This window comes from Lithobates pipiens, unplaced genomic scaffold (assembly GCF_037356315.1).
Source record: "Lithobates pipiens isolate NorthernLeopardFrog02 unplaced genomic scaffold, aLitPip1_a1.2 Scaffold_13, whole genome shotgun sequence".
NCBI lineage: Eukaryota > Metazoa > Chordata > Amphibia > Anura > Ranidae > Lithobates > Lithobates pipiens.
In genome coordinates this window covers 489561836-489587155 of record NW_027507718.1, presented here as the reverse complement: position 1 = coordinate 489587155, position 25320 = coordinate 489561836, and the positions used below count along the sequence as shown (strand labels likewise).

The 25320-nt window shown below is 44.8% G+C and overlaps 1 protein-coding gene across 1 annotated transcript in view; it reads left to right on the top strand.

Annotated features, from left to right (window-relative positions):
• Positions 1-25320, top strand: part of PTPRA (protein tyrosine phosphatase receptor type A) — a 206262-nt gene that overhangs the window by 54797 nt on the left and 126145 nt on the right. The window contains exon 2 of the mRNA XM_077478003.1: positions 18425-18608. The gene's annotated coding sequence lies outside the window, so the exon portion shown is untranslated. The remainder of the gene's footprint in view (positions 1-18424; positions 18609-25320) is intronic.

The following is a 25320-nucleotide window of genomic DNA, read 5'->3' as shown; positions in this document are numbered from 1 at the left end:
TTTTACAGCAAGGAGACCAGAATTATTCAAAGTGGGTAACTGAAACCAAAAGTGAACCCGAGATCTCTTGTCTCCATTACAGTTTAAGTCCATCTTTTGTATGCATGATCTGTGATAAGTGCAGGGTGGATGATCTACTGTGGTCTCCATTTCTCCATTGAATTGCTTCTCCCTCTCTCTTTTATATATAGAACTCTAGAGAAACCTTTAAATACACACCAGATATGGCTTATTTGGCTTGACTTCTCAACCTCAGCTGCCCTAAAAAAATATGTTGTCTCCCATTGATCAGTATAATGCCACACCTTGACCATTCCATGTCACTTGGGCTTACGAGGGTCACTTAGATCCCCTACAATGTGCTTTTGTGAGTCAGTGAGCAGGCGGGTGACACCAAAAGCTGCAACAGGAAAGATGTATGTGTATTATGTATTTGGCCATTTAGAAGGCATGTGTACACGGGAGGTGCTGCAGCTTATCTCCTTCTAGGAATTGTAGTTGCCTGTCTGTCTCTGTCACTGACCTGGAACAAGCATGTAGATTAGAATGTTGGAGTCTATGAAGGTTCTCATTTATCCAAGTCCATGGTATGACTAATAGTAGTTACACCCCTGCTGCCCAACTTGTGGCCTAAGGATGGCATACCACCCTTTGGTATGTGATGTGCGACCCTCGGATCTCAGCAGTCTGTAGTGGGAACATTGATTAGGGTAGTAGTATTTATCTCTACTAGCCTCATGTAACATTTTCTCAGTTTCGTATTGTCTTCTGCAGCATCTCCCCAGCCAAAAATGTAGCATGTCCTCACTCTCTGATCTTCGTTTCCTTTATTAGGTCCGCAATCTGACATTCCTTTCAAGCATTTCAAATATTGAACATTAAAGGGGAGTTCCGCTTAAAAAAAAAACAAAAACAAAAAAAAAAAGTCAGCAGCTACAAATATTGCCACTGCTGACTTTTAATAATAAACTCACCTGTCCCAGGGTCCAGTGATGCGGGGGAATGAAGCCCTGCTTGTCTCCCCCTCCTCTCTGCGGCGCTGGCATTGTAACTGTGGGCGCCCGGTTGTGGCTTCACAGCCGGGCGCGCACTGCGCATGAGCGAGCGGCACGCTGTGACTGGCCGGCAATCATCTGGGACCTGTGACGTGTCCCAGATGATTGCCGAGTGGGAGGGGGGAGAGGTTATCTCCCTTCTGGTGCCACGGTGCACCGGGAGGAAGTGGGAGCTGGGATCCTCTAAAAAGAAGGTGTCCGCTCCCCCCCCCCAAAAAAAAGAACATGGCACATGTGGCATGTCAGGGGGTCACCTTCCCTTAAAGCAGCAGTTCAATTTTTGGGTGGAACTCCACTTCGATCTCAGGGGCCACATTTATGGCCTCCTTTTAGCTCATGCTTGCTCATTAGTTGACAACCACTGGATTACACATTCAACTGGACTTGTTCAGTAATATTGAAAATGTTTAATTGCTTACCCAATCTAATTCTTTAAAGTGGTTATGAAGTCAGAAGTTTTTTTTATCTTAACTGCTTAAGGACCGCCTCCTGCACATATACGTCGGCAGAATGGCACGGCTGGGCACAATCATGTACCTGTACGTGGCTCTTTAAGTGCCCATCTGTGGGTTGGGAGCGCACCGCCGCCGGTGTGCTCCCGACCCGGTCCTAAGCTCCGTGGCCGCGGGACCAGCGGACCCGATCGCTGCTGGTGTCCCGCGATCCTGTCACAGAGCTGAAGAATGAGGAGATGTCTGTGTAAACAAACCTCTCCCCATGCTTCCTACTGTGGCTGTCACCGATCGTCTGTTCCCTGTTATAGGGAAAGACTATCAGTGAGGTCACATGCCAGGCCATGCCCCCTACAATAAAAAAAAAACACATAACGTCACACGTAACCCCTTCACTGCCCCCTAGTGGTTAACTCCTTCACTGCCAGCGTCATTTACACAGGAATCCATGCATTTAAATAGCACTGGTTGCTGTATAAATGACAATGGTCCCAAAAATGTGTCAAAAATGTCCGATCTGTCCGCTATAATGTCGCAGTCACAATAAAAATCGCTGATCACCGCCATTACTAGTAAAAAAAATAAAAAATAATAAAAATGCTATAAAACTATACCGTATTTTGTAAATGCTATAACTTTTGCGCAAACCAATCAATCGGTAATTGCAATATTTTTGGTAGAAAAAAAAATAATGTAGAATACGTATTGGCCTAAACTGAGGAGAAAAAATGTTTCATTTATATATTTTTTGGGGATATTTATTATAGCAAAAAGTAAAAAATATTGAATTTTTTTTTCATAATTGTCGCTCTATTTTTGTTTATAGCACAAAAAATAAAAACCGCAGAGGTGATCAAATACCATCAAAAGAAAGCTCTATTTGTGGGAAAAAAAGGACGCCATTTTTGTTTGGGAGCGATGTCGCCGAATTGCAAAAAGGGGCCTGGTCCTTTGGCTGCAAATTGGTCCGGGGGTTAAGTGGTTAATACATTCTATGCATTAACATAAGAAAACTCCTATGTGCTGCTTCCCCCTCAGCCCCCCTAATACTTACCTAAGATCGATCGAGATCCAGCAATGTTGCCCAAGAGACTCTGGGACTCCCCTTTTTATTGGCTGAGACAGCAGTGTGGCGCCATTGGCTACCGCTGCTGTCAATAAAAATCTTTGAGCCAATGAGAGAAAGGGGGCAGGGCCATTGCTCTGTGTCTGAATGGACTCAGGGAGATGCGGCTCCAGTCCCCCATAACAAGCTGCTTGCTGTGGGGTCACTTAACAGGAGGGAGGGGCCAGCAGCACCAAAGAGGGACCCAAGATGAGGAGGATCTGGGCTGCTCTGAGCAAAACCACTTCACAGAGCTTGTAAGTAAGACATGTTTGTTATTTTTAACAAAAAAAAAAGACTATAGTATCTCTAATTCTAATGAGTGTCGGGAACATACCTTTGGTATTTTTTATCCACACAGGTAGCACCGACACCTTAACCCGGCCATTCTCAAACAGGGTTCCTCCCGAGGTTGCTAGCGTTTCTTTGAGCTGTGGCTGATTGACCTCCCTTCTGATGGTGTCTGCATGGTTCCAGGTCCATCGTCAGTTGGCACAGTCAATAGCATAATGCCTATGGGCTTTTAGCTGACTGGTAAGGGGGGGTGTTGTAATCACCACTGGTAGGAGGGGGGCAGTCTCTTCACTGATCGTGTATGCAAGGTGCATATTCTTAATGACCACTGATGGACTAAACTTAGAAGGGATCCCCTAAAACCTGTAAATTGTTTCAAGGGGTAAAAAGGTTAAGGGAGGCTGTCTTAATCCAGTCTGCATGGAAAGTGTCAAGGCAGATGTTGATTGTCCAAGAACAGGATGGGAGGTGTGAAAGTACTGGAACCACCTTGTTCTAGCTACGTAATCCCATCCTTGGTGTCAGGAAGACTTCATAGGTGTTAATCATTCTGTACACATGGTTGGCGTGAATGGTTGTCAAACTGCCAGGGTGGAGATGGCAAAATGTAATTTAACGTGGAAACAGGTGGTGTTAAAAGAAGCCATCCCCTGCTCAGTGTTCCAGTTAGTGGTTGGTGGTTTTCATGTGAACCAGTTTACCTCTCTGTTCAAAATGTGCAGCTTATTGTCCTATGAAAAAAAAAGATAAACGCCACATATCCTGGCCACCCCCCTGGACTCTATTGAACATATCGGCCACTAAGCCCCGTGTTGCTGGTGTAGTGGTCCCTACGCTGCAGCGTACGGCCCTGGAGTGTATATTAATTATAATGTTTGCAAAGGAAATTGCTCATTGGTCAGCACCACACTTGACCAATGAGAATGCTTTTTTTCTTCTGGGACACCTTACCAGAAGAAGCCTCAAATGTGCTTCCCATTGGTCAGCAGCATGGGCCTGTGCAGACCAATGAGTAGTTGCCATTGTGCGCATTCTGATTGACACTCCTGGGATGTGTATTGTGGTGTATGAACTGGTACATTGGCACCACAGGGCATCACAGCTGCTATGTCCGGCAGGGTCCAAAGGGGATGCCCAGATATCTGGAGTTCACCTTTTTTCTTTTTTTGTGAAAAGCTGAACTTTCCCTTTAAGCTGTAGAATGAATGTGACGTCCTGACCTGTAGAATTTACGATCCTGTGTTGGGCTATTCGTTTGTTGAGTGGTTTTGTTGTGTCTCCAATGCACAGGTCTAGCATCCTTCAGCATTTAGACCATGGGTAGGCAACCCGGGGCCCTGCAGTGTTTGTGGAACTAAATTTCCCATGACTTGTAGTTCTGCAACAACTGGGGGTCCCCAGGTTGCCTACCCCTGATTTAGACCTTTGCTCTTTATCTGCATGCTTGTATTAGGCCAGGGGCTCAGATAGTAATGAAGCCAGAAGGATATAGCAGCAATGGAAACCTCCCATATATTCTCAGTGAAGGTTTCCTTTAAACCAGGGGTGTTGAACCTTCCTGGGCCACATTGCAAGAAAAGGTGCGGGTGGGTGCGCCCCACTGGGCCCGCTCACAAAGTGTGTAGAGAGCTGCAAATAAGCGCTGCTACCGGTGAACGGGGCCAGCAGCTGCACCTATCTGCTGAGAGCTGCAGGAGGAACTGCAGCTACAATTTTTCACCAGCCCTAATTACCGGTGTAAATATAGCCCATGTGCTGTGGGGGGTGCAGCCCACCCCAGTACTCCCCTACATTCTGCCATGAAGCATTTGCTTACCTGACATCCCCTGCATCCTTTCATTTGCCTGGCTTGTCAATGTAGGCTGCCACAGCTGCTGTTTGCATGGCATCCCTGGCATCCCTACAGATTTGCATGGGTCAGGCTTGTCTGTGTCAGCTGCTGTGGCATTTTCAGCATCTCTCCAGATGCTCCCGGGCCGCTGGTTGGACACCTCTGCTTTAACCACTTCAGCCCCAGAAGTATTTAACCACTTCCTGACCAGGCCATTTTTTGCGATACGGCACTGTGTTGCTTTAACAGACAGTTGCACGGTCGTGTGGCATGGCACCCAAACAAAATTCATGTCCTTTTTTTCCTTTTTTCTTTTGGTGGTATTTGATCACTTCTGCGGTTTTTATTTTTTTGAGCTATAAACAAAAAAAGCGACAATTTTGAAAAACAATATTTTTTACTTTTTGCTATAATAAATATCCCAAAAATAAATGTGAAACTAATTTCTTCCTCGGTTTAGGCCAATATGTATACTTCTACATATTTTTGTTAAAAAAAAACCCCAATTGGCGTGTATTGATTTGCACAAAAGTTATCGCGTCTACAAAATAGCGGATAGATTTATGCCATTTTTATTTTTTAGTTATGGCGGTGATCAGCGATTTTTTTTTTTTTTTTTTTTTTTTTTTTAAAATCAGGACTGCGACATTGCAGTGGACAGATCGGACACTTTTGACACTTTTTTTTGGGACCAGTGACGTTTATACAGCGTTTGGTGCTATAAAAATGCACTGATTACTGTATAAATGACACGGCAGAGAAGGGGTTTACACCAGGGGCGATCAAAGGGTAACTGTTCCCTAGGGAGGTGTTTACTAACTGTGAGGGGAGGGGACTGACAGGGAGTAGAGAGAGATCGCTGGTCCTGATTGCTAAGAACAAACAATGTGACTCTACTCCCCTGACAGAATGGGGATCTGTTTGTTTACATTGGCAGATCCCCGTTCTGCCTCTCTTTGGAGCGATTGCGGGTGGTCGGCGTACATAGATTCCGTTGATTGGCTCCCCCCCTAGCGAATGGGCACACGTGCATCCGCCCACAGATCGCTGTGTACGCGCCTGATGTACAATGACAGCGATTCGCGCAGGAGAGCCAACCTGGTTGGGAAGTGGTTAAACAGAAGGTGTAGCACAATTTATTCAGTTGAGAGTGGGGAAGGGTTAGAACTTTCCAGCTTAAAGATTTCCCCCCTACCTTTTATACTACTGGGGACATTATAGAAAGCGTTATCTTTGCCGCAGGGACAGTCGGCCATAAAAACCTGGCAGAGGGCGCGGCTTTCGTTCCACTGTCACATATCTAAATGGCGTTTGTATATAGTTGAGTACTTTAAAAAGTAACGCCACATTTGTTGAGAAACTATGTACATTGCAGGGATTTTAAAAAACTTTGCAGTTTCCTACCACCTTGTTGTTATGAAGAAATATGTGTCTGTGTCCCAAGTGACTCTAATGTGGTTTCCTAATTATCAACTAGCTGCTGCACCTGCAGGGCACTACTTTGGAAAGTGGCAGGGTCTGCGCCCCTTTAGTTAAGATTTCCTATTTGTAGTATCTCACCAAAAAGGAAATTTTTGTTGCAGAGGGTGCCTGACATTTGATTTATATCTTAGTGCAGACTGCTGGGAAATGTGTTAAGCCAATCATGTGTACAGAACGCCTCCAGGTAGCCATATTGCATTTTACAGAAACTTACAGCAGTGCAGGTTTGGAAAGGGTCCTTTTTAATAACATTTAATTTAAATATGTAATTGTATACGCTATGTTTTTTATTTCCAATTTTTTTTCCCACGAAAGTGGAGTCACCCTTTAAATCTTTTTAACCACTTGAGACCCGCGCTATAGCCGAATGACGGCTACAGCGCGGATCTCCTTTTCCGGGACGACATCAATAGACGTAGTCCCGTGCACGAGTGGCCTGCGCGCCCCCTGAGGGGCGCGCTCTGTGATCGGCGAGTCTACGAGACTCGCCTGATCACCGATCCATGCAAGGGGTCGATCCCGACCCCTTATCATGTGATCAGCTGTCAGCCAATGACAGCTGATCATGTGATATAACGGAGCCGGTAATCGGCTATTATTCCTCCTCGCGCTGACAGCGCGAGGAGAAAAAAAAAAAAGCCGATCACCGGCGGCCGTGATCGGGACATCAGTCCCGATCACCGCCAGCCCTGCCAGTGCCCACCTGCCCCCTCATAACTACACATAATAAAAAATTTGTGCCACCCAGCAGTGCCGCCCAGCAGTGCCGCCCAGCAGTGCCGCCCAGCAGTGCCGCCCAGCAGTGCCGCCAGCAGTGCCGCCCACAGTGCCACCCAGCAGTGCCGCTCAGTGCCACCCAGCAGTGCCCACAATATGCCTCAACAAAGGTGCTGCACCCCAGTGCCACATATCCGTGCCCATCAGTGTCATCTACCTGTGCCCATCAGTGCCCAGCAGTGCCGCCCATCAGTGTCATCTACCAGTGCCCAGCAGTGCCGCCCATCAGTGCCCAGCAGTGCCACCTATCAGTGGTACCTATCAGTGCCCATCGGTGCAGCCTTATCTGTGCCCATCAGTGCCCACCAATGCAGCCCATCAGTGCCCACCAGTGCAGCCTATCGGTGCCGCCTCATCAGCGCACTTCAATGAAGGAGAAAAATGACCTGTTTGCAAAATTACAAAAACAAACTATTAAACATGATTTTTTTTTTTTTGCATCTTTTTTTGTTTAGCAAAAAATAAAACTCCCAGCTGTGATTAAATACCACCAAAATAAAGCTCTATTTGTGGGAAAAAAATGATAAAAATGTCATTTGGGTACAGTGTTGTATGACCGCGCAATTGTCATTCAAAGTGCAACAGCGATGAAAGCTGAAAATTGGTCTGGGACTGAGGGGGGTTTAAGTGCCCAGTAAGCAAGTGGTTAAAAAGCTTTTCACTGGCAGGATATAGTTGTTGTCTTCCTGTCGTTATTTCTGCAGTGAATCCTTCTGATAATTGTTACCTGGGAAGTGAATGCAGGATTGCTTCTGTTTAGCATTATATGCAGCCTAATGAGTCTTCAGCATTAATCATTTCCCTATGGACCTTTGACTCAGCAGACCCAAACCACCCCCGCCCAGGCATTCGCTCAAGTCCACTCGGCTGGATATTCTTCACTTCCGACTAGACCCCCCCCCCACCCCCAAATCGACTAGACCCCCACCATCCTTTCCATTGACTGGCTGAGCAGACAGAGGAGAGGGCGAGTGTCATTACTGATAATGAAGATTTATACAGGATCTGGTGGGCTCTGGAGATTGGAAATAGACATTGCACATCAAAATTTACCAACATTTAAAAGGATCTTTAATATAACTCCGCATTAGTAAATATATTTTCTTAGATTAATTTTTAGAGCAACTTGGCATGTGGGTACAGGGTATGCAACATACCAGCTCTATGAGCCGGGTTTTTAATAGTTTAGATGTACGGAACTTTAACCATTTCAGCTCCAGAAGGTTTACCCCCTTCCTGACCAGGCCATAAAGCAACGCAGCGCCATGCGATATGGCGCTGCATTGCTTTAACTGACAATTGCGCGGTTGTGCGATGCTGTACCCAAATAAAATTGATGTGTGCGTTGTTTGCTCCTTTTTTGTTTATAGCGCGCAAGAAAAAAAAAGTGTGTATATGTGTATATGTATGTATATGTATATATATATATATATATATATATATATATATATATATATATATATATATATATATATATATATATATATATATATATATATATATATATATATATACATCTCTATCTCTCAATCTCTATATCTTTCTCGATCTAGATATAGATATAAATGATATAGATATAGAGAGAGAGAGATGGAGGGAGAGATTTTTTTTACTTTCTGCTATAAAACACATTCAATAAAAAAAAATCTAATTTATTTATCAATGTAGGCCAATATGTATTCTGCTACTTGTTTGTGGTTAAAAAAAAATTAAAAATCCCAGTAAGCGTATATTGACTGGTTTGCGCAAAAGTTATTGCGTCTACAAACTATGGAATAGATTTACAGACTTTTACATTTTTTTTTAATTTTTTTTTTTTTACTAGTAATGGTGGCGCTCAGAGATCTTTAGCAGGACTGCAACATTGCGGCAGATAAATCGGACACAAAGTGACACTTTTTGGGGACCAGTGGCACCAATACAGTGATCAGTGCTAAACAAAAATGCACTGTCACTGTACTAATGACACTGGCAGGGAAGGGGTTAACACTAGGGCTGCAACGAACGATTATTTTCATAATCGATTAGTTGGCCGATTATTGTTTAGATTAATCAGTTAATAACCTTTTAAAAAAAAAAAAAAAAGTAATTTTGCTGCGATTTGCATTTTTACATATTTTTTTGGCCAATTTGTTGGGCAGATTAAAAAACACAAATTGTGTTATTACATGCTTTTCTGCAGCTTCTCCATTGCAGTATATTGAACCGAAAAACCAAAATAGCACCGTTTTGCGTTTAAAAAAAAAAGTTCTTGTCTTTTCCAAATACACAGCAGCTGAAAAAAATCATGGATGTGAACATGTCCCATAGGAAACCATGTAAATGAACTGTATTTCTGCAAAAAGTACCAAAAAACACAGACATGTAACCCAGGCCTAACATAATGGGGTTAAAAAAACGAAAATTTGTACAAAAAGAGCAAATAATCGCAACTGTAATGCCGCGTATACACGATCGGAATTCCGGCCAGAAAAAGACCAATGAGAGCTTTTCATCGGAAAATGCGACCATGTGTATGCTCCATCGGAATTTAGCTGTCCAAATTTCCGCCAGCCAAAAATTGATAGCATGTTCTCAATTTTCCTGATGGAAAAACTTTCTAACGGTAATTCCGATCGTGTGTATGCAATTCTGACACGCCAAAAACTACGCATGCTCAGATTCAACTACGAGACGGAAGCTATTGGCTACTGGCTATTGAACTTCCTTTTTCTAGTCACGTTGTATGTGTTGTACGTCACCGTGTTATAAATGATGGGAATTTGATGTGACCGTGTGTAGGTCCCCAGATGATGACCGGTGGGTCGAAACGCGTCGGGAGGACTCCGCTACTGCCATTTTTATCCTGACACGCTTGATTGTACTTTTTGGAAATGTGAGTTTTACCAAAATATTTTTTATTAAATATTTTTTATTAAAGTTTTTTTAAAGACGTTATTATGCCATGTCGGTTCTGTCTTCTCATCTTTCATGCCTGAATCATTGTTGGATCTATATATGCACATGAGGAATATTGACCACATCTAGCCATCTGTTGGGATCGTATATGCCATGACTGACACACCTAATCCTTGAGACCATTCTTTGGTTGGGATCGCAAGCTTTGATTGACCCCTGAGGCGTATGCCTACTAGGGTCACATAGATCTGGTAAGCCTACACCCTACAAGGTGGTGGGATTGTCACTTGGTGGAACATTGTTCTTTTCGGTCACCATATCACAGGATCCTGGTCACTACTGGCACTCTGCACGATTGTTTTGGACTATATATTCATTTATGGACTTCATTATTGAGATTATTGTTTATAGACATTCACAGTCACTGTTTTCACAGTTATTTATGGATTTTATCACTGTGTTTATTGTTTACAAATATTCATAGTCACTGTTTTCTCTTTTAGAGATACAACATCCCATTACCCTCTTCTCTTGGTATATATATAGGTCACTGTATATATTTATACAATTTCATATTCTGTATTTTTATTACATTGTATCTATATTTTTTTCCTTTTGGGTAATACTATACATATATTTGAGCACATATTATTTTGTAGCACTATAAGAAGTGTGTATAGGCTGAGCGCTTGCACTACATTTTTTATCGATTTTCCAGCTAAAAAAAAATCCCTAGTTTTAGCGTGTTGGCTGCTCATCATATACAGTTCTTTGTATTTATCTATTTCAATTTATAATTTTCCTTTTGCGCAATATTGTTGGTGTACATCTCGACCGTGTGTAGGAAAGACAGCTTGAGCCGAATTCCGTCGGGAAAACCATCAGAGCTTTTTCCGATGAGAATTCCGATCATGTGGGTTCATTTTTTACTATGGGACAGTGAAAGTAATATTTACAGTAGTGATTTTGCTCTTTTTGTACTATAAAGGGCTAATTTTAGTTTTTTTTTAACCCCATTATGATAGTGGCCGATTACTCGATTATGAAAATAATCGATTATTTTCATAATCGATTAGTTGTCGATTAATCGATTAGTTGTTTCGGCCCTAGTTAACACCAGGGGCAATCAAAGGGTTAAATGTGTTCCCTCGGAGTGCTTGTTAACTGTGTGGGGGATGGTTTAACTGGGGAAAGACAGAGATCCATGTTACAGCTTAGCAGAAACACAAGATCTCCATCTTCCCCTCTGATTGAACAGCGATCTGGCTTGTTTACATAGGCAGACCGCCGTTCTGTCTGCCTCAAACGATCGGTGGGTCCCGGTGGACATGGTGTCCCCCAGACCTGATGATTGACTCCCACTGTGTCTAATCATAGCGGGAGTGGGCTGCCGGCAGGTACGTGATTTTGCGCTTAAAGCGGGAATCCACCGGGACTCCGCTTTTTTTTTTTTTTAAAGCCAGCAGCTACAAATACTGCAGCTGCTGACTTTTAAAATAGTGACACTTACCTGTCCAGCGTGCCCGCGATGTCGGCACCCGAAGCCGATCTCTAGATCGTCAGTAAGGTCCTGCCGCCGCCATCTTGGGTATGGGAATCAGGAAATGGAGCCTTTCGGCTTCATTTCCCGGTTCCCTACTGCGCATGCGCGAATCGCGCTGCGCAATAAGGACGGTCCCCGCTGCCTCTGGGATCTGTGTGTTTCCCAGCAGGCAGCGGGGCACTTGCGGAAAGGGGCGGGCACTTGCGGAAAGGGGCATAATCTACGCCCCTTTCCGCAGAGAGCTATCCCGGAAGTGGGTGCAGAATACCTGTACTGTACAGGTATCTGCACCCCCCCCTCCCCCCTGAAAGGCGCCGGAGGGGGGGAGGGTTCCGATGAGCCGAGGTCCACTTTAGGGTGGACCTCCGCTTTAAGGGCAGCCCTGCCGGAGTATATGTACATGGGGCGTTCCTTAAAGTGGTTGTATACCCCATTTTTACCTACTGGTAAGCCTATAATAAAGCTTACCTCTAAGTAAAATGAATATCTCCTAAACCTACAGGGTTTAGGAGATACTCACCCTGCATGCTGCCGCTCAATTCATATTGTAATTGAATACTATTAAAAATGACCTTAACTTTTCAATTGGCAGCTGCTGTAATTTTAAGTAAAATGAAATGCAATATGACTACCTGGGGGTGTTCTATACACAGAATGTATACACAACGCCCACCCCAAACCCCCCCCCCGGCCATACATTATACAATTTTCCTTTAGATTTACCCAAACCATATAATATGAGGTCACACCTAAACACTTTCAATTTGTATGCAATCGGGTAGGCCCTTGCACTACATGGTTGAAGGTAAATCTAAAGGAAATTGAATAAGAAAATTGTAAAATGTATGGCCAGCTGAAGATATGCAAGTCAGATTTCACGCATCACCTGCAACAAAAATGTCATTTTTGATGAGATATTCCCAATAGGTAATCACGTCTAAAAGGATACAGACCCTGTAGCTTTCCTCAATAGAGACCAACGCACAGTGATTTCTTCAGAATAACAAAAGGTAGGAATCTGCAACAGTGTCTCAAAATCCTTGGAACGTACATGGATCACCCAGAGGGGAATGTGTTTTGTTTTTTTGGCAACAAAAGTGAAGTTGCTCTTTAACCTCTTGCCATCCGCGCTATAGCCGAATGACTGCCACAGCGCAGACCTGAATTTACGGGCCTCCCCTTTGCATGCTCCCTGTGTGCGCCCTGTGAGTCACCGGTAATCAGATTCCCGGCTCCTTACCATGTGATCAGCTGTTGGCCAATGACAGCTGATCACATGATGTAAAGAAAAGCTCAGTAACCGTTAGTTTTTTTTTTTTTTCCCTCCTCACGCTGTCAGCGTGAGGAGAAAACAAACAAAAACAATCACTGGCTTATCTGCAAGGGACATCGGTCCCGAAGAGCAAGAGGCAATTATGCCTCATCTGTGCCAACCAGTACCCCCTGCCAGTGCCTACCAGTGCCACCTATGAATCCCCATGAGTGCCACCTAGCAGTGCTGCCGTATCAGTGCCACCTCATCAACGTACATCAATGAAGGAGAAATATTACTGTTGGCAAAATTTTATAACAAAATTAAAAATGAAGAAAAAAAATTTGGTCTTTTAAAATTGCCACCCCCTTTCCCATTGCAAGAGTTGAAAAAGAGAAGACCGTTATTCTGACCATGTTTCATGTTATAACCATATTTAGGATGCAACATAAAACATGGTCATAGCCGATGTATCCCCCCCCCCCCTTACAAAATCTAGGAATTTTTTTTTTGTCCGCAGGCTCCTGTCATTATTTGAATTTGGTATGGCTCCACCCCCACAGCCATGTCATTCATAGCAAATTGTGAATTAAAAAGCTACAAGTCCTGCCTGCCACCACACAAGTATCATCATCACTACACTACAGCCTGGTACACACTTTTTTATTTATTTATTTTTTATTTTTTGCGTTTTTTAACTCGGCAGGTTGAATGACACGACACTGATCACGCTCCCGATAACAGGGAAAAGTGATCAGTGACACTAGGCAGAATGGGGAAACGCTTGTTTACATCAACATCTCCCCTTTCTTCCTCTCTGTGAGACGATCGAGTCCGCATCACCCGTGATCACGCTCATGAAGCTCCTGGCGGGCGTATGCCTGCAACCCGCCTCTTAAAGGGCAACGTACAGGTACGTGCCCTTCTGCCACAGTATATCTGCGTGAGGAGGTCGGGAAACTGTTAAAGGGTATGCAAAGATCACATGATCTTTGGCTGCCTGGGACATGGTTAGGTGCTTCAGATCATTAGGGACAAGTGTTACATTTCTATCGGACAGAACCTGGTTTCTAGATGTGAGTTTGTTGATGTAACCTTTTATGAAATGATTGAATCTAGCAATTAGTGACAATTCTTTTTATCACTTTGCAAGGATGAATCATAGGTGTAAAATCAATGGAATAGGTTGGTACATTACAGAAATAATATAGAATGTTTGAATTGGGCTTTAAAATGGTTATAAAGCCTAAACCAGGCATGCCCGTGGTCCGGATTCATACGGCCCTACTGGTAATTCTTTGGGGGGGGGGGGGGCTACAAACGCTATATACTGTATTTATCGTTCCCCCGAGGGGACAGGGAGGGGCCGTCAGCCGCCTATTAAACAGAATCTTCTGTTTACTAGGTGGCCTCTGTAATAGGAAGTCCAGTCTCCTGGGCTGCCATTGGACGACTGCTCTGTCTGTCATAGGAGGCGAGACTTTGTATTAAAGAGGCCGCTGAGTAAACAGGAGATTCTCCTTTATGTAATCTGTTGGCGCTTGTCTCGCCCTCTTCCTGTTTCTTCTGAGGGTGCAGAGGGGCATTGATCAGGTTGCACTGATGTCAATCGATTGGGAGTGGTGAGGCTGCCTTCGATTGGGAGTGGTGAGGCTGCCTTCGATTGGGAGTGGTGAGGCTGCCTTCGATTGGGAGTGGTGAGGCTGCCTTCAATTGGGAGTGGTGAGGCTGCCTTCGATTGGGAGTGGTGAGGCTGCAGATGGGCACTGATTAGGCTGCATTGATTGGCAATGACCCTTATTTTGCTTCACAGTTCTTTATTTCAAATTTAAGCTTTTTTCTGAAACTTCCCTCTAAAAGTGAAGGTGCGCGTTTTTAATTTTTTTTTTTTTGTTTTTTTTTGACAGCGGTCATCTGTGACACAAAGGCAAGAGATTTCTTGATGGGCAGTGTATTAGTTTTGCATTTATTTTTAATGGTTCAAAGAATGTCAGGCAAAATGTTCGGCCCTCACACATGTTCACTTCATCAAATTTGACCCTCTTTGGAAAAAGTTTGGACACCCCTGGACTAAACCTTTTTTTTTTTTTTTTTTTTACCTTAATGCATTCTATGCATTAAAGTGTTACAAAAGCCAGGACCCTGCATTCACTGCATCTGGTCTCCCACGGAACACAGAACATGGAAATGCAATTATTTCATTTTCAATCATATCAGCAGTATATAGCAGGCTTGTGACTTTTTTTTATCAGTGTCTGGTTAAAACTTGTAGGAGTTTTCATTTTACTCTGACCTATGAGGCTGCAGGACCCCTGACCCTCTGTACAGTGATCATTGGCTCTGTGCTAGACGCATGCACCCTGCCAAGAAAAAAAAATATTTCTAGCAATACACACCAAACTAAGCATGTGCAAAGTGCCCCCAAAGCTCTGTACTGTTAGCAGATGGATTGGGGTTGTGGAAGAAAGGGAGTCTAAGAAAAGACAGGATCAAACAGCCTTTTTTACACAATGCAGAGGATTAACCCCTTAGGTTACACAGTGAGTATAGCAAGCATGCTTTACTGCATATACACACTGATTTTATTGTTGTGGGTTTAGTAACACTTAGGTTACAAAAAAAAGTGTCTTTATTATCCCCCTTCGCCTCCCTGCATTTACCTGAGCCCTCATTCGCTCCACTCACATCCTGGTCTCGCTGGCTTTGTTGAGCCAATGGCTCCCGAAGGTGTCAATTAAAGCCACGGACAAGGAAGTGGGGGGCAGGGCTGAGTCCCGCTGTCTGTCTGTATAGATGCAGCGGGGCTCTGGAGTGAGCCTGCATGAGTGCCCCATAGGGGGAAACTGCCAGACAGGTAAAGCCAGGAGCGCCAGCGAGGTTCTCAAGTAGAGGAGGTTTGGGGCTGCTCTGTGTAGATCCATTGGACAGAGCAGGTAAGTATAATATGTATGTTAGATAAAATAAAATTGCATTTACAACCACTAAAAAATGTACAACCACTATAAAAAAAGACCCTTTATTCATTCTTCCTTTTACCGTAAAAAATGAAAATGTATATAACACAATATACAATGCTAGCAGTGTGTTCCCACATGACTGGGAAATGATGACAGTGGATGGGATTAGGAGAAGAATAGCACCGCACTGAGTGTTGGTGAAGTGGGAGAGGATTCATGCTGATTGCAGGAAGTGAGTGAAGCTCACTAATGAGAGCTAATAGAGGTTAATGACCCGATGTGAAGTGCCTGTGATAGAGAATCTCCATTCAGGTTTCCACATGGCGTAATGTGACCTGGAGCATTCCTGGGGAAAGACTTCCGGATGTGGGAAGAGCAGGGAGGGGATGGGACTAGCCGCCCGCTATTTATAATCTGACATCTCCAGGTTTAAAGGGACTTTAATATCCTCCACACAACATTTCCAGGTATATCAGAAACATGGAGTGTAATCACTGTACAAGGAGCAGGGTCTGAAAACTCCAATCCCCCCCCAACCTCTTCCTCTAACTGAAGACCCGTCCCAAAAACACTCTTCTCTCTAAAACCAGTTCCTGGAAACCCTTTCCACCCCTTAAACTCTGCTCTTTCTTCTCTCCACTCCCCGTTCTCTTTCTTCCTCCTCCTCCTCTCATTTTCTGTTTCCTCCTCCTCGCTCGCTCTCTCCTCCTCCTCCTCGCTCGCTCTCTCCTCCTCCTCCTCGCTCGCTCTCTCCTCCTCCTCCTCGCTCGCTCTCTCCTCCTCCTCCTCGCTCGCTCTCTCCTCCTCCTCGCTCGCTCTCTCCTCCTCCTCCTCGCTCGCTCTCTCCTCCTCCTGCTCGCTCGCTCTCTCCTCCTCCTCCTCGCTCTCTCCTCCTCCTCGCTCGCTCTCTCCTCCTCCTCCTCGCTCGCTCTCTCCTCCTCCTCCTCGCTCGCTCCTCCTCCTCGCTCGCTCGCTCCTCCTCCTCCTCCTGCTCGCTCGCTCCTCCCTCCTCCTCCTCCTCCTCCTGCTCGCTCGCTCCTCCTCCTCCTCCTCCTCCTGCTCGCTCGCCTCCTCCTCCTCCTCCTCCTCGCTCGCTCGCCTCTCTCCTCCTCCTCGCTCGCTCGCTCTCCCTCCTCCTCGCTCGCTCGCTCTCTCCTCCTCCGCTCGCTCGCTCTCTCCTCCTCCTCGCTCGCTCTCTCCTCCTCCTCGCTCGCTCTCTCCTCCTCCTCCTCGCTCTCTCCTCCTCCTCCTCGCTCGCTCTCCTCCTCCTCGCTCGCTCTCTCCTCCTCGCTCGCTCTCTCCTGCTGGCTCGCTCGCTCTCTCCTCCTGCTCGCTCGCTCTGTCCTGCTGGCTCGCTCGCTCTCTCCTCCTGCTCGCTCGCTCTGTCCTGCTGGCTCGCTCGCTCTCTCCTCCTGCTCGCTCGCTCTGTCCTGCTGGCTCGCTCGCTCTGTCCTGCTGGCTCGCTCGCTCGCTCCCCCCCCCGTCGCTCGCTCTCTCCCTCCCCCCAGTGGATAATATCGCTTGCGTCTGATCCGCCCCGATCTGATCCGCTACGCTAAATCCAGACGGGTGAAAACCCTATTTTTCATCCGTCTAGTGTATTGGATGAAAACAGACAGGCGATCCATTTTCATACAATTCCCCCCCCCCCCATAGAGGAGAGAGGAGATCTGACAGGTCTGTTTCTGCACAGTGTGCAGAGATGGACTTGTCATCCGACGGCTCAGCGGGGATCAATGGGGGTGATCCCTGCTGAGCAGGCTGATGTCTGAATATGGATCCACACATGTGAAAGGGTCCTTAGTCAGTGATGAAGAGCAAAATTGTAACATAGATCAAAGGGATCAACTTCGGTCTGTTAATGATGTCAGTTTAACCACTTAGACTAAGCCTTTTTCTGGCACTTGTTGGTTACAAGTTTACCCCCAAACACTTAAATTTTTTTACACACACACATTTGTGCAGCAGTCTTTCAAACGCACTTCTTTTGGGGAAAAAAATACACTTTAATGAATCACAGCAATGAAAAAATTTTATAACATTTTTTATATAATGTGTAAGATGATATGCCGTGAGAATTGTGATCTTTACTCTAAGCAAAAAATATTGTGATTCTAATTTTTAGCTAGAATTGTGCAGCACTACCCGCAGACTCTGGTCGTCTCTTGCAGTGTGCCCGCAGGCTCTGGTCGTCTCTTGCAGTGTGCCCGCAGGCTCTGGTCGTCTCTTGCAGCGTGCCCGCAGACTCTGGTCGTCTCTTGCAGCGTGCCCGCAGGCTCTGGTCGTCTCTTGCAGCGTGCCCGCAGGCTCTGGTCGTCTCTTGCAGCGTGATTAATGGTCTAGGAAGGCACAAGGGGGGGGGGGGGGGTTGATTTATGTTCTAGTAAACAATCAGTAGAAGAAAAAGGTGCTACTACCCCAGATTATGTACAGATGTACAGTCACTAAGCTGCTAACAAAGTAAATGGGTAGAAGACGATCTACAACTCCATACAATGCTATTCAATAGGTCCAAATTTATTGTAACTCCATAAAAGAATATATACAGCAGATGTTAACGCATTTCGGCCATAATGGCCTTTTTCACAACAATAGATTTGGACTTATTGAAGAGCATGTGTGGAGCTGCAGATTGTCTTCTACCCAAAGTTATAGTAAAGCCTCATACTTTTTATCTTGATTACATTTGTGCATACCTGTTTAGCAGAGTAACGTAAATGATTTAAGAAATGTCTAGAACCAGTTTACATTGTGTTCATTCACCACTATTTTCTCCAGATTCCTGTGTGGCTTCCCTGAACTTCCCTGAACTGAGCCTCTGTCTTCCGGGAACATGCACATAAGGGTGGCTCCGTAGGACTCGGCAAAGCAACAAAGCCCCCTGCAATCCTTGAACCCGGGGCTGCGATCTTTGGATTGTCTTAACTAAAAAGAGAGGCAAGATTTTAAAGAAGCACACAAGGTGAGTACCGAGGGCCACTGCTGAAACTCCTTTTTTTACATTTTAGAGTTTAATACCATGGTAAGGCTTAGCTTCTGGGCCTGAAGTCAGAGATTACACGTTATTGCTCCCAGAGACTCTGTGGTCTGATACTGCTGACCGCTTACCCACTTTCTATGGAAGGGAAGGTACACTTTAATTTTTTTGTCAGTACTTTGACTAGGGGATTCTCTCAATGGAGGATGTGGTCTGTATGCCACGGTCAGTGTTGCTGTTCTTATGGCATCATATCAGTATGTGTGTGGATATAATAAAAAAAATAAATATACACTATATTACCAAAAGTTTTGGGCCGCCTGCCTTTACATGAACTTTAATGGCATCTTAGTCTGTAGGGCTTAATATTGAGTTGGCCCGCCCTTTGCAGCTATAACCGCTTCAAACTCTTCTGGGAAGTCTGTCCACAAGGTTTAGGAGTGTGTCTATGGGAATGTTTGACCATTCTTCTATTTGTGGCATCTGTGTGTTCAGGCACTGATGTGGAATAGAAGACCTGGCTCGCAGTCTCCGATCTATTTCATCCCAAAGGTGTTTAGGTCAGGACTCTGTGCAGGCCAGTCAAGTTCCTCCACCCCAAACTTGCTCATCCATGTCTTTATGGACCTTGCTTTGTGCATTGGTGCACAGTTATGTTGGAAGGGGCCATCCCCAAACTGTTCCCACAAAGTTGGGTGCATGAAATTTGTCCAAAATGTCTTGGTATGCTAACGTTCTAAGGGTTCCCTTCACTGGAATGAAGGATCCAAGCCCAACTCCTGAAAAACAATCCAACACCATAATCCTCTCCTCCACCAAATGATTTGGACCAGTGCACAAAGCAGGGTCCATAAAGACATGGATGAGAAAGTTTGGGGTAGAGGAACTTGACTGGCATGCACAGTGTCTTGACCCAAAAGAACACATTTAGGATGAATTAGAAAGGAGACTGCGAGCCAGGCCTTCTCGTCCAACATCAGCGCCTGACCTCCTCACAAATGTGCTTCTGGAAGAATGGCCAAACATTCCCATAGACACACTTTTTTTAAACCTTGTGGACAGCCTTCCCAGAAGATTTGAAGCTGTTATAGCTTCAAAGGGTGGGCCAACTCAATATTGAACCCTTCGGACTAAGACTGGGATGTCATTAAAATTCATGTGCCTGTAAAGGCAGGTATCTGTGTCTGTACAGTTGGGTCCATATATATTTGGACAAAGGCACACATTTCTCTTTTCTTTTTCAGGTATTTACCAAAACATATTCAAGCTATGGTTCTATAATGGATATGAGCTGAAAGTGCACACTCTCAGGTTTCATTTGAGGGAATGTACCTCCAAATCTGAAGAAGAGTTTAGGAATTGCAGGCTCTTAAAGCGGAGTTTCACATAATTTCTGAAATTAAGCTTATTAGCAAGCTGGCATTGTCAAATTTTTATTTTTTTTCCCCCTAAAGCCCCGTACACACGAGAGGACTTATGTCCGACAGACTTCTGCCGGAGTTCTGCCGGAGTTCTGCCGGAGTTCTGCCGGAGTTCTGCCGGAGTTCTGCCGGAGTTCTGCCGGAGTTTTCGACTGAGCAGACTTGGCCACACACAATCACACCAAACTCCGACGGATACGAACGTGATGACACTCGACTCGAATAAGGAAGTTCATAGCCAGTAGCCAATAGCTGCCCTAGCGTCGGTTTTAGTCTGTCGGAATAGCATACACACGAGCAAATTTTTCGGAGGGACCGGGTCCGCGGAGTTCCGTCGGAAAAATTTGAAGCATGTTCCATTTTCTAAAGTCCGTCAGACTTTTGCGAATCAAAAGTCCGTTGCAGCCCACACACGATCGAAAAGTCTGACGGAATCATTCCGTCAGACTTTGGATGTCGAAAAGTCCGCTCGTGTGTACGGGGCTTTAGGGTTACCTTTTTTATGCATTATTAATGTGGGGTTTCCTGTGTCCGCCAGCTGCGGATATCGCCATCATATCCGGTGGCGCATTGTCTCCTGGGGCGGCGCACGGTCTCCTGGGATCTATGAATCAATCTTCCCAGGAGTCATTGTGGCTAGCCGACGCTAATTATCGCGAGTTCCCGAAACCGGAAGTGATGCAATGACTATCATCTGTGTGCTTTTGTTTTTCTTCGTTGCCATCACAACGGGGCGGGCACTTGCAATGATGCCGCCTGTTGTGATGGCAACGTCGGAAGCTTGCGGCGCTGTGACGTGTACATAATGCGCATGCGCCGGAACTGGCTGCTTGTGGGCGTCACATGCCCACAGGTAAGATGACAACTGCCAATAACGCATAATATAAGTTATTTTTATATATGAAAACTGACATCGGGGGGTAATATTGAAAAAAACAAGTGAGCGGGACATTTACGTTATATGAACTTAGGAATTTAGAAAAAAATAATTTGTTTGGACGTTGGAACTCCGCTTTAAGAATAGCCAACCCTCTTTTTTTCAAGGGACAAAAGTAATTAGACAATTGAATCAAAAGCTGTTTCCGGCCAAGTGTGGGCTACTCCTTTGTTATTTCTTCATCAGTTAAGCAGGTAAAAGGTCTAGAGTTACCACTTTAGAACCGTATATACGCGAGTATAAGCAGAGTTTTTCAGGCCATTTTTTTGGCTGAAAAATCCTGCCTTGGCTTATACTCGAGTGAGTGAAAAAATGTCCGAAATGGAAGAGAAAAAGGGGCGGGACCGTGCCATTGGGTGACACTCTTGAATCGGCCCGGCGCCCCTGTGAGTTTCCCTTCCCTCCCATGCTGTGTCAGATCACCGCGCAGCCAGCCGCATAAAGATGTCCCGCCCCTCTTGTGCAGACGGCACAGTGATCCAATGCGAGGAATCACTGTGCCATGTGTCATAGGAGGCGGGACGTCGCTACCGCGGCTGCACGGCGATCTGACACAGCGGGACATCGATCCCACATATGGTACATAGTTCCTGGAAAGAAAAAAGAATTAAATCTTTACAAGGTATCTTTAGATGGCCTTGCTGGGAGGTTGTAGCGTGCTCACTTTCCTATTATTCCTAGAAATTTGTGCTTTTGGCTATCTCCTTTAATAGCTATGCTCCTAGTTCAGACCATTTTTTGTATTGGCACTGGTCACTATTGTATACATGCTATGTTCTATGTGGGGTGCTTATATATTTTGTGCACCTTTACAATTTTGTTCCTTACATTGTTTTAATTATTTTATTTTATGTTTGTTTTTGCTGTAATGTGTGTATCACTTTTATACTATTTTATATTCTTTATTATCTTATATTCTATTTTGTATTTTTTATTAATTTTTAAGGCATAATCCAGTACAATACAGAACATAAATACAGCTCACAGTAAAAACAATGTGAAATAAATATTCAAAAACATTACTGGTATCTATTTTTATTTTTGAAATTTATCGGTACCTGCTGCATTTACCACCCTAGGCTTATACTCGAGTCAATACGTTTTTTTCAATTTTTTTTTGTTGGTAAAATTAAGTACCTTGGCTTAATATTCGGGTCGGCCTATACGCGAGTATATATGTTTGCTTTGAGCGATAGCAAGAAATTCATAATGGCACAGCTGAGCCTTTCTCATTAAGTTCACAACATATGAATCATGTGATGGGAGTCGTTTTCTTACATTTGTGTTGCTTGAAAAAAAAAACGGCAAAATTAAATAATCCAGAGTTCCCCTTTAACTCCGGGCATCCAGATAATCGGGCAGTGCATTTGGATGAAGGGTTCCACCTGCCAGAACATTTGTAATTCTCTTCAGCCGGTCTTGTGATTCACACTTCCCAGGCACATGGCCTAGCCAAATAGGGTGATGTCATTCTTAACCCCTGCAGCTCTGCCTGTAAGATGCAAGCACATTGGATTGTGAAGGAACGGCCTTACCCTGCTGTGGTCATCCTCCTCCTCCTCCTCGTTAACTAAACCTCTTTTGTCTCCTAAACGCATCTTAGATTGACACAAAAGTCAGACATCCTTATCTGCCTACTTGCTCCAGGCCTGTCACTCAGCATATTGAAACCAGAGGCTCCACATGACAGCCAGGCAACTAGCATTTCTCAGAAAGGAGATCTCGGCTGTCTCTGAATTTTTCTTTGGTGACAGGTTTGCTTTAACATTGGACTTCAGAGCTATTTTGTCATTTGGAATGAATAGTGGTATTCAGAGTATGGCGGAGTCTAGCGCATGAGTCACTGCATTCCCATGGGGGCCAGGAATTGGGCTTTATCATCATAGTATTATTCTTCTCCATAGTGTGACTGCTATCTGTCCAGCTCACCCTGACCTCTCCCTGTGGCTGGAGATGTGCCGTGTGTTTTATTACTCACTGACCTTCCTTCACATGGGCCCAGGCTGACGCATTGTGTAGGAGGCTGCAGATCTGTTTTATAATGATTCACGTCTAATAATCTGCTATCCAAGCTCATGCCGCACACATTAAAGGCGCACCAACCTCGGGAAAGTCTTCTCGTTTGCTTACATGCACAGCTTTGTTATATCTGTGAGATAAATGCAAAAAATAGCTGGTGATCCTGCCAGAAGTCCAATGAGCTGATAACTTCCTGGGCTCTATGCCTTGGCTGACTGTTAACCATTTAACAGTTTTCCCTCATGTGGCGCTACCCCCGTGGGAGCTGCTGGTAACTGGGCCTATTTCCCCAACTCATAGCTTGCACAGCCAGGCACACTGCATTTTCAGCTTTCTCTGGCTCAAGAATCAGTCTAGGGGCTTCTTTTGAGGGTTTTTATTGAACGGTTGAACAGGAACTTAGTTAGTAATGGGGAGCATGGGATACCCTGAACTGTAGGAGTTAAGGACTTGCTTGAGGTATTGCACAACCTTAGACTGCACTGTACTTTCTCTTTGATTTGCCAGCTCCTGGCTGCACTGGACACATAGGACTGGTTCACATGTGTGCGACTCTGCCATTCATTTGAATGGGCTGCTGTGCCTCTTAAAAACACGGAAAATGCTTCCCTTCTCCCTCTTTGAAATCGCAGCCTGCACAAGTGAAGTGTAGGTTCTAGAGCTGCACGATTCTGGATAAAATTAGATCACTATTCTCACACATTCTCAGCGTTTTTTATTTATTTTATATTCATAGAAGTGTATTTTTCCCCCAAAAATTGCATTTGAAAAAGTTGCGCAACTATAGTGTGAAATAAAATATTGCAACAACCACCATTTTATTCTCTAGGGTCTATGCAAAAAAAAAAAAAAAAAAATATATATATATATATATATATATATATATATATATATATATATATATATTATTTTTGGGCTTTTTTTTTTATTATTTTTTGTTGACCGCTGTCAGCTGTGAGCAGAGCTCTGCACTTGTTCCATAGGATCATGGAAATGTCAGATTAACCACTTAAGGACCAGGCCCCTTTTTCAGACTCTGTGCTAGAAAATTACTTCGAAACCCCAAACATTATATATATTGTTTTATTATTATTATTTTTTTTAACACCTAGAGAATAAAATGGGCGGCCATTGCAATACTTTTTTTTTTTTTCACACCATATTTGCGCAGCAGTCTTACAAGCGCACTTTTTTTGGAAAATAACTTTTTTGAATAAAAAAATAAGACAGCAGTAAAATTAGCCCAATTTTTTTTATATTGTGAAAGGATAATGGTACGCCGAGTAAATTGATACCCAACATGCCACGCTTCAAAATTGCGCCCGCTCGTGGAATAGCATCAAACTTTTGCCCTCAAAAATCTCCATAAGTGACATTTAAAAAATTCTACAGGTTGCATGTTTTGCGTTAGAGGAAGTCTAGGGCTAGAATTATTGTTCTCGCTCTACTGATCGCGACGATACCTCATATGTGTGGTTTGACTACAGTTTTCATATGCGGATGCTATAAAAAAGTCCTCAGATCTCATATTTGGACTTAAAGCGGAGGTCCACCCTAAAGGGACCTTCCGCTCATTGGAATCCTCCCCCCCTCCGGCGCCACAATTGGCACCTTTCAGGGGGAAGGGGGTGCAGGTGCCTGTACAGTACAGGTATCTGCACCCACTTCCGGCGTAGATTCTGCAGAAGGTACGCCCCTTTCCGAAAGTCCCCCGCTGCCTGCTGGGAAACACACGGATCCCAGAGACGACGGGGACCATCCTTATTGCGCAGCGCGACTCGCGCATGCGCAGCAGGGAACCGGGAAATGAAGCCGAAAGGCTCCGCTTCCTGATTCCCATACCCAAGATGGCGGCGGCAGCACCCGAGAGATGATCGAGAGATCGGCTTCAGGTGCCGACATCGCGGGCGCGCTGGGCGGGTAAGTGTCACTATTTTAAAAGTCAGCAGCTGCAGTATTTGTAGCTGCTGGCTTTTTAAAAAAAACAAAAAAACTGCGGACTCCCGCTTTAATTGCAATAAAAAAAAAGGTCATTTGAAAAAATGACATTGAAAACAATGTTCCTTTTATGAGGTATGGGCAGAAGTGACGTTTTGGCGTCGCTTCCGTCCTATGGTATAGAGACAAGTGGGGGCCATCTTAGCCTCACTCGTCTCCATACCCAGCAGTGTGAAGGATCCGATCGCCTCCGCCGCTACCGAGGGCTCCGGTAAGCTGCGGGGGGGGGGGGGGGGGTGGCGGCACCTCTTCCACCTCTTCCACTCCGATAACGGTGATCTCGTGGCGAACCCGCTGCGGAGACCACCATTATCATAAAGAT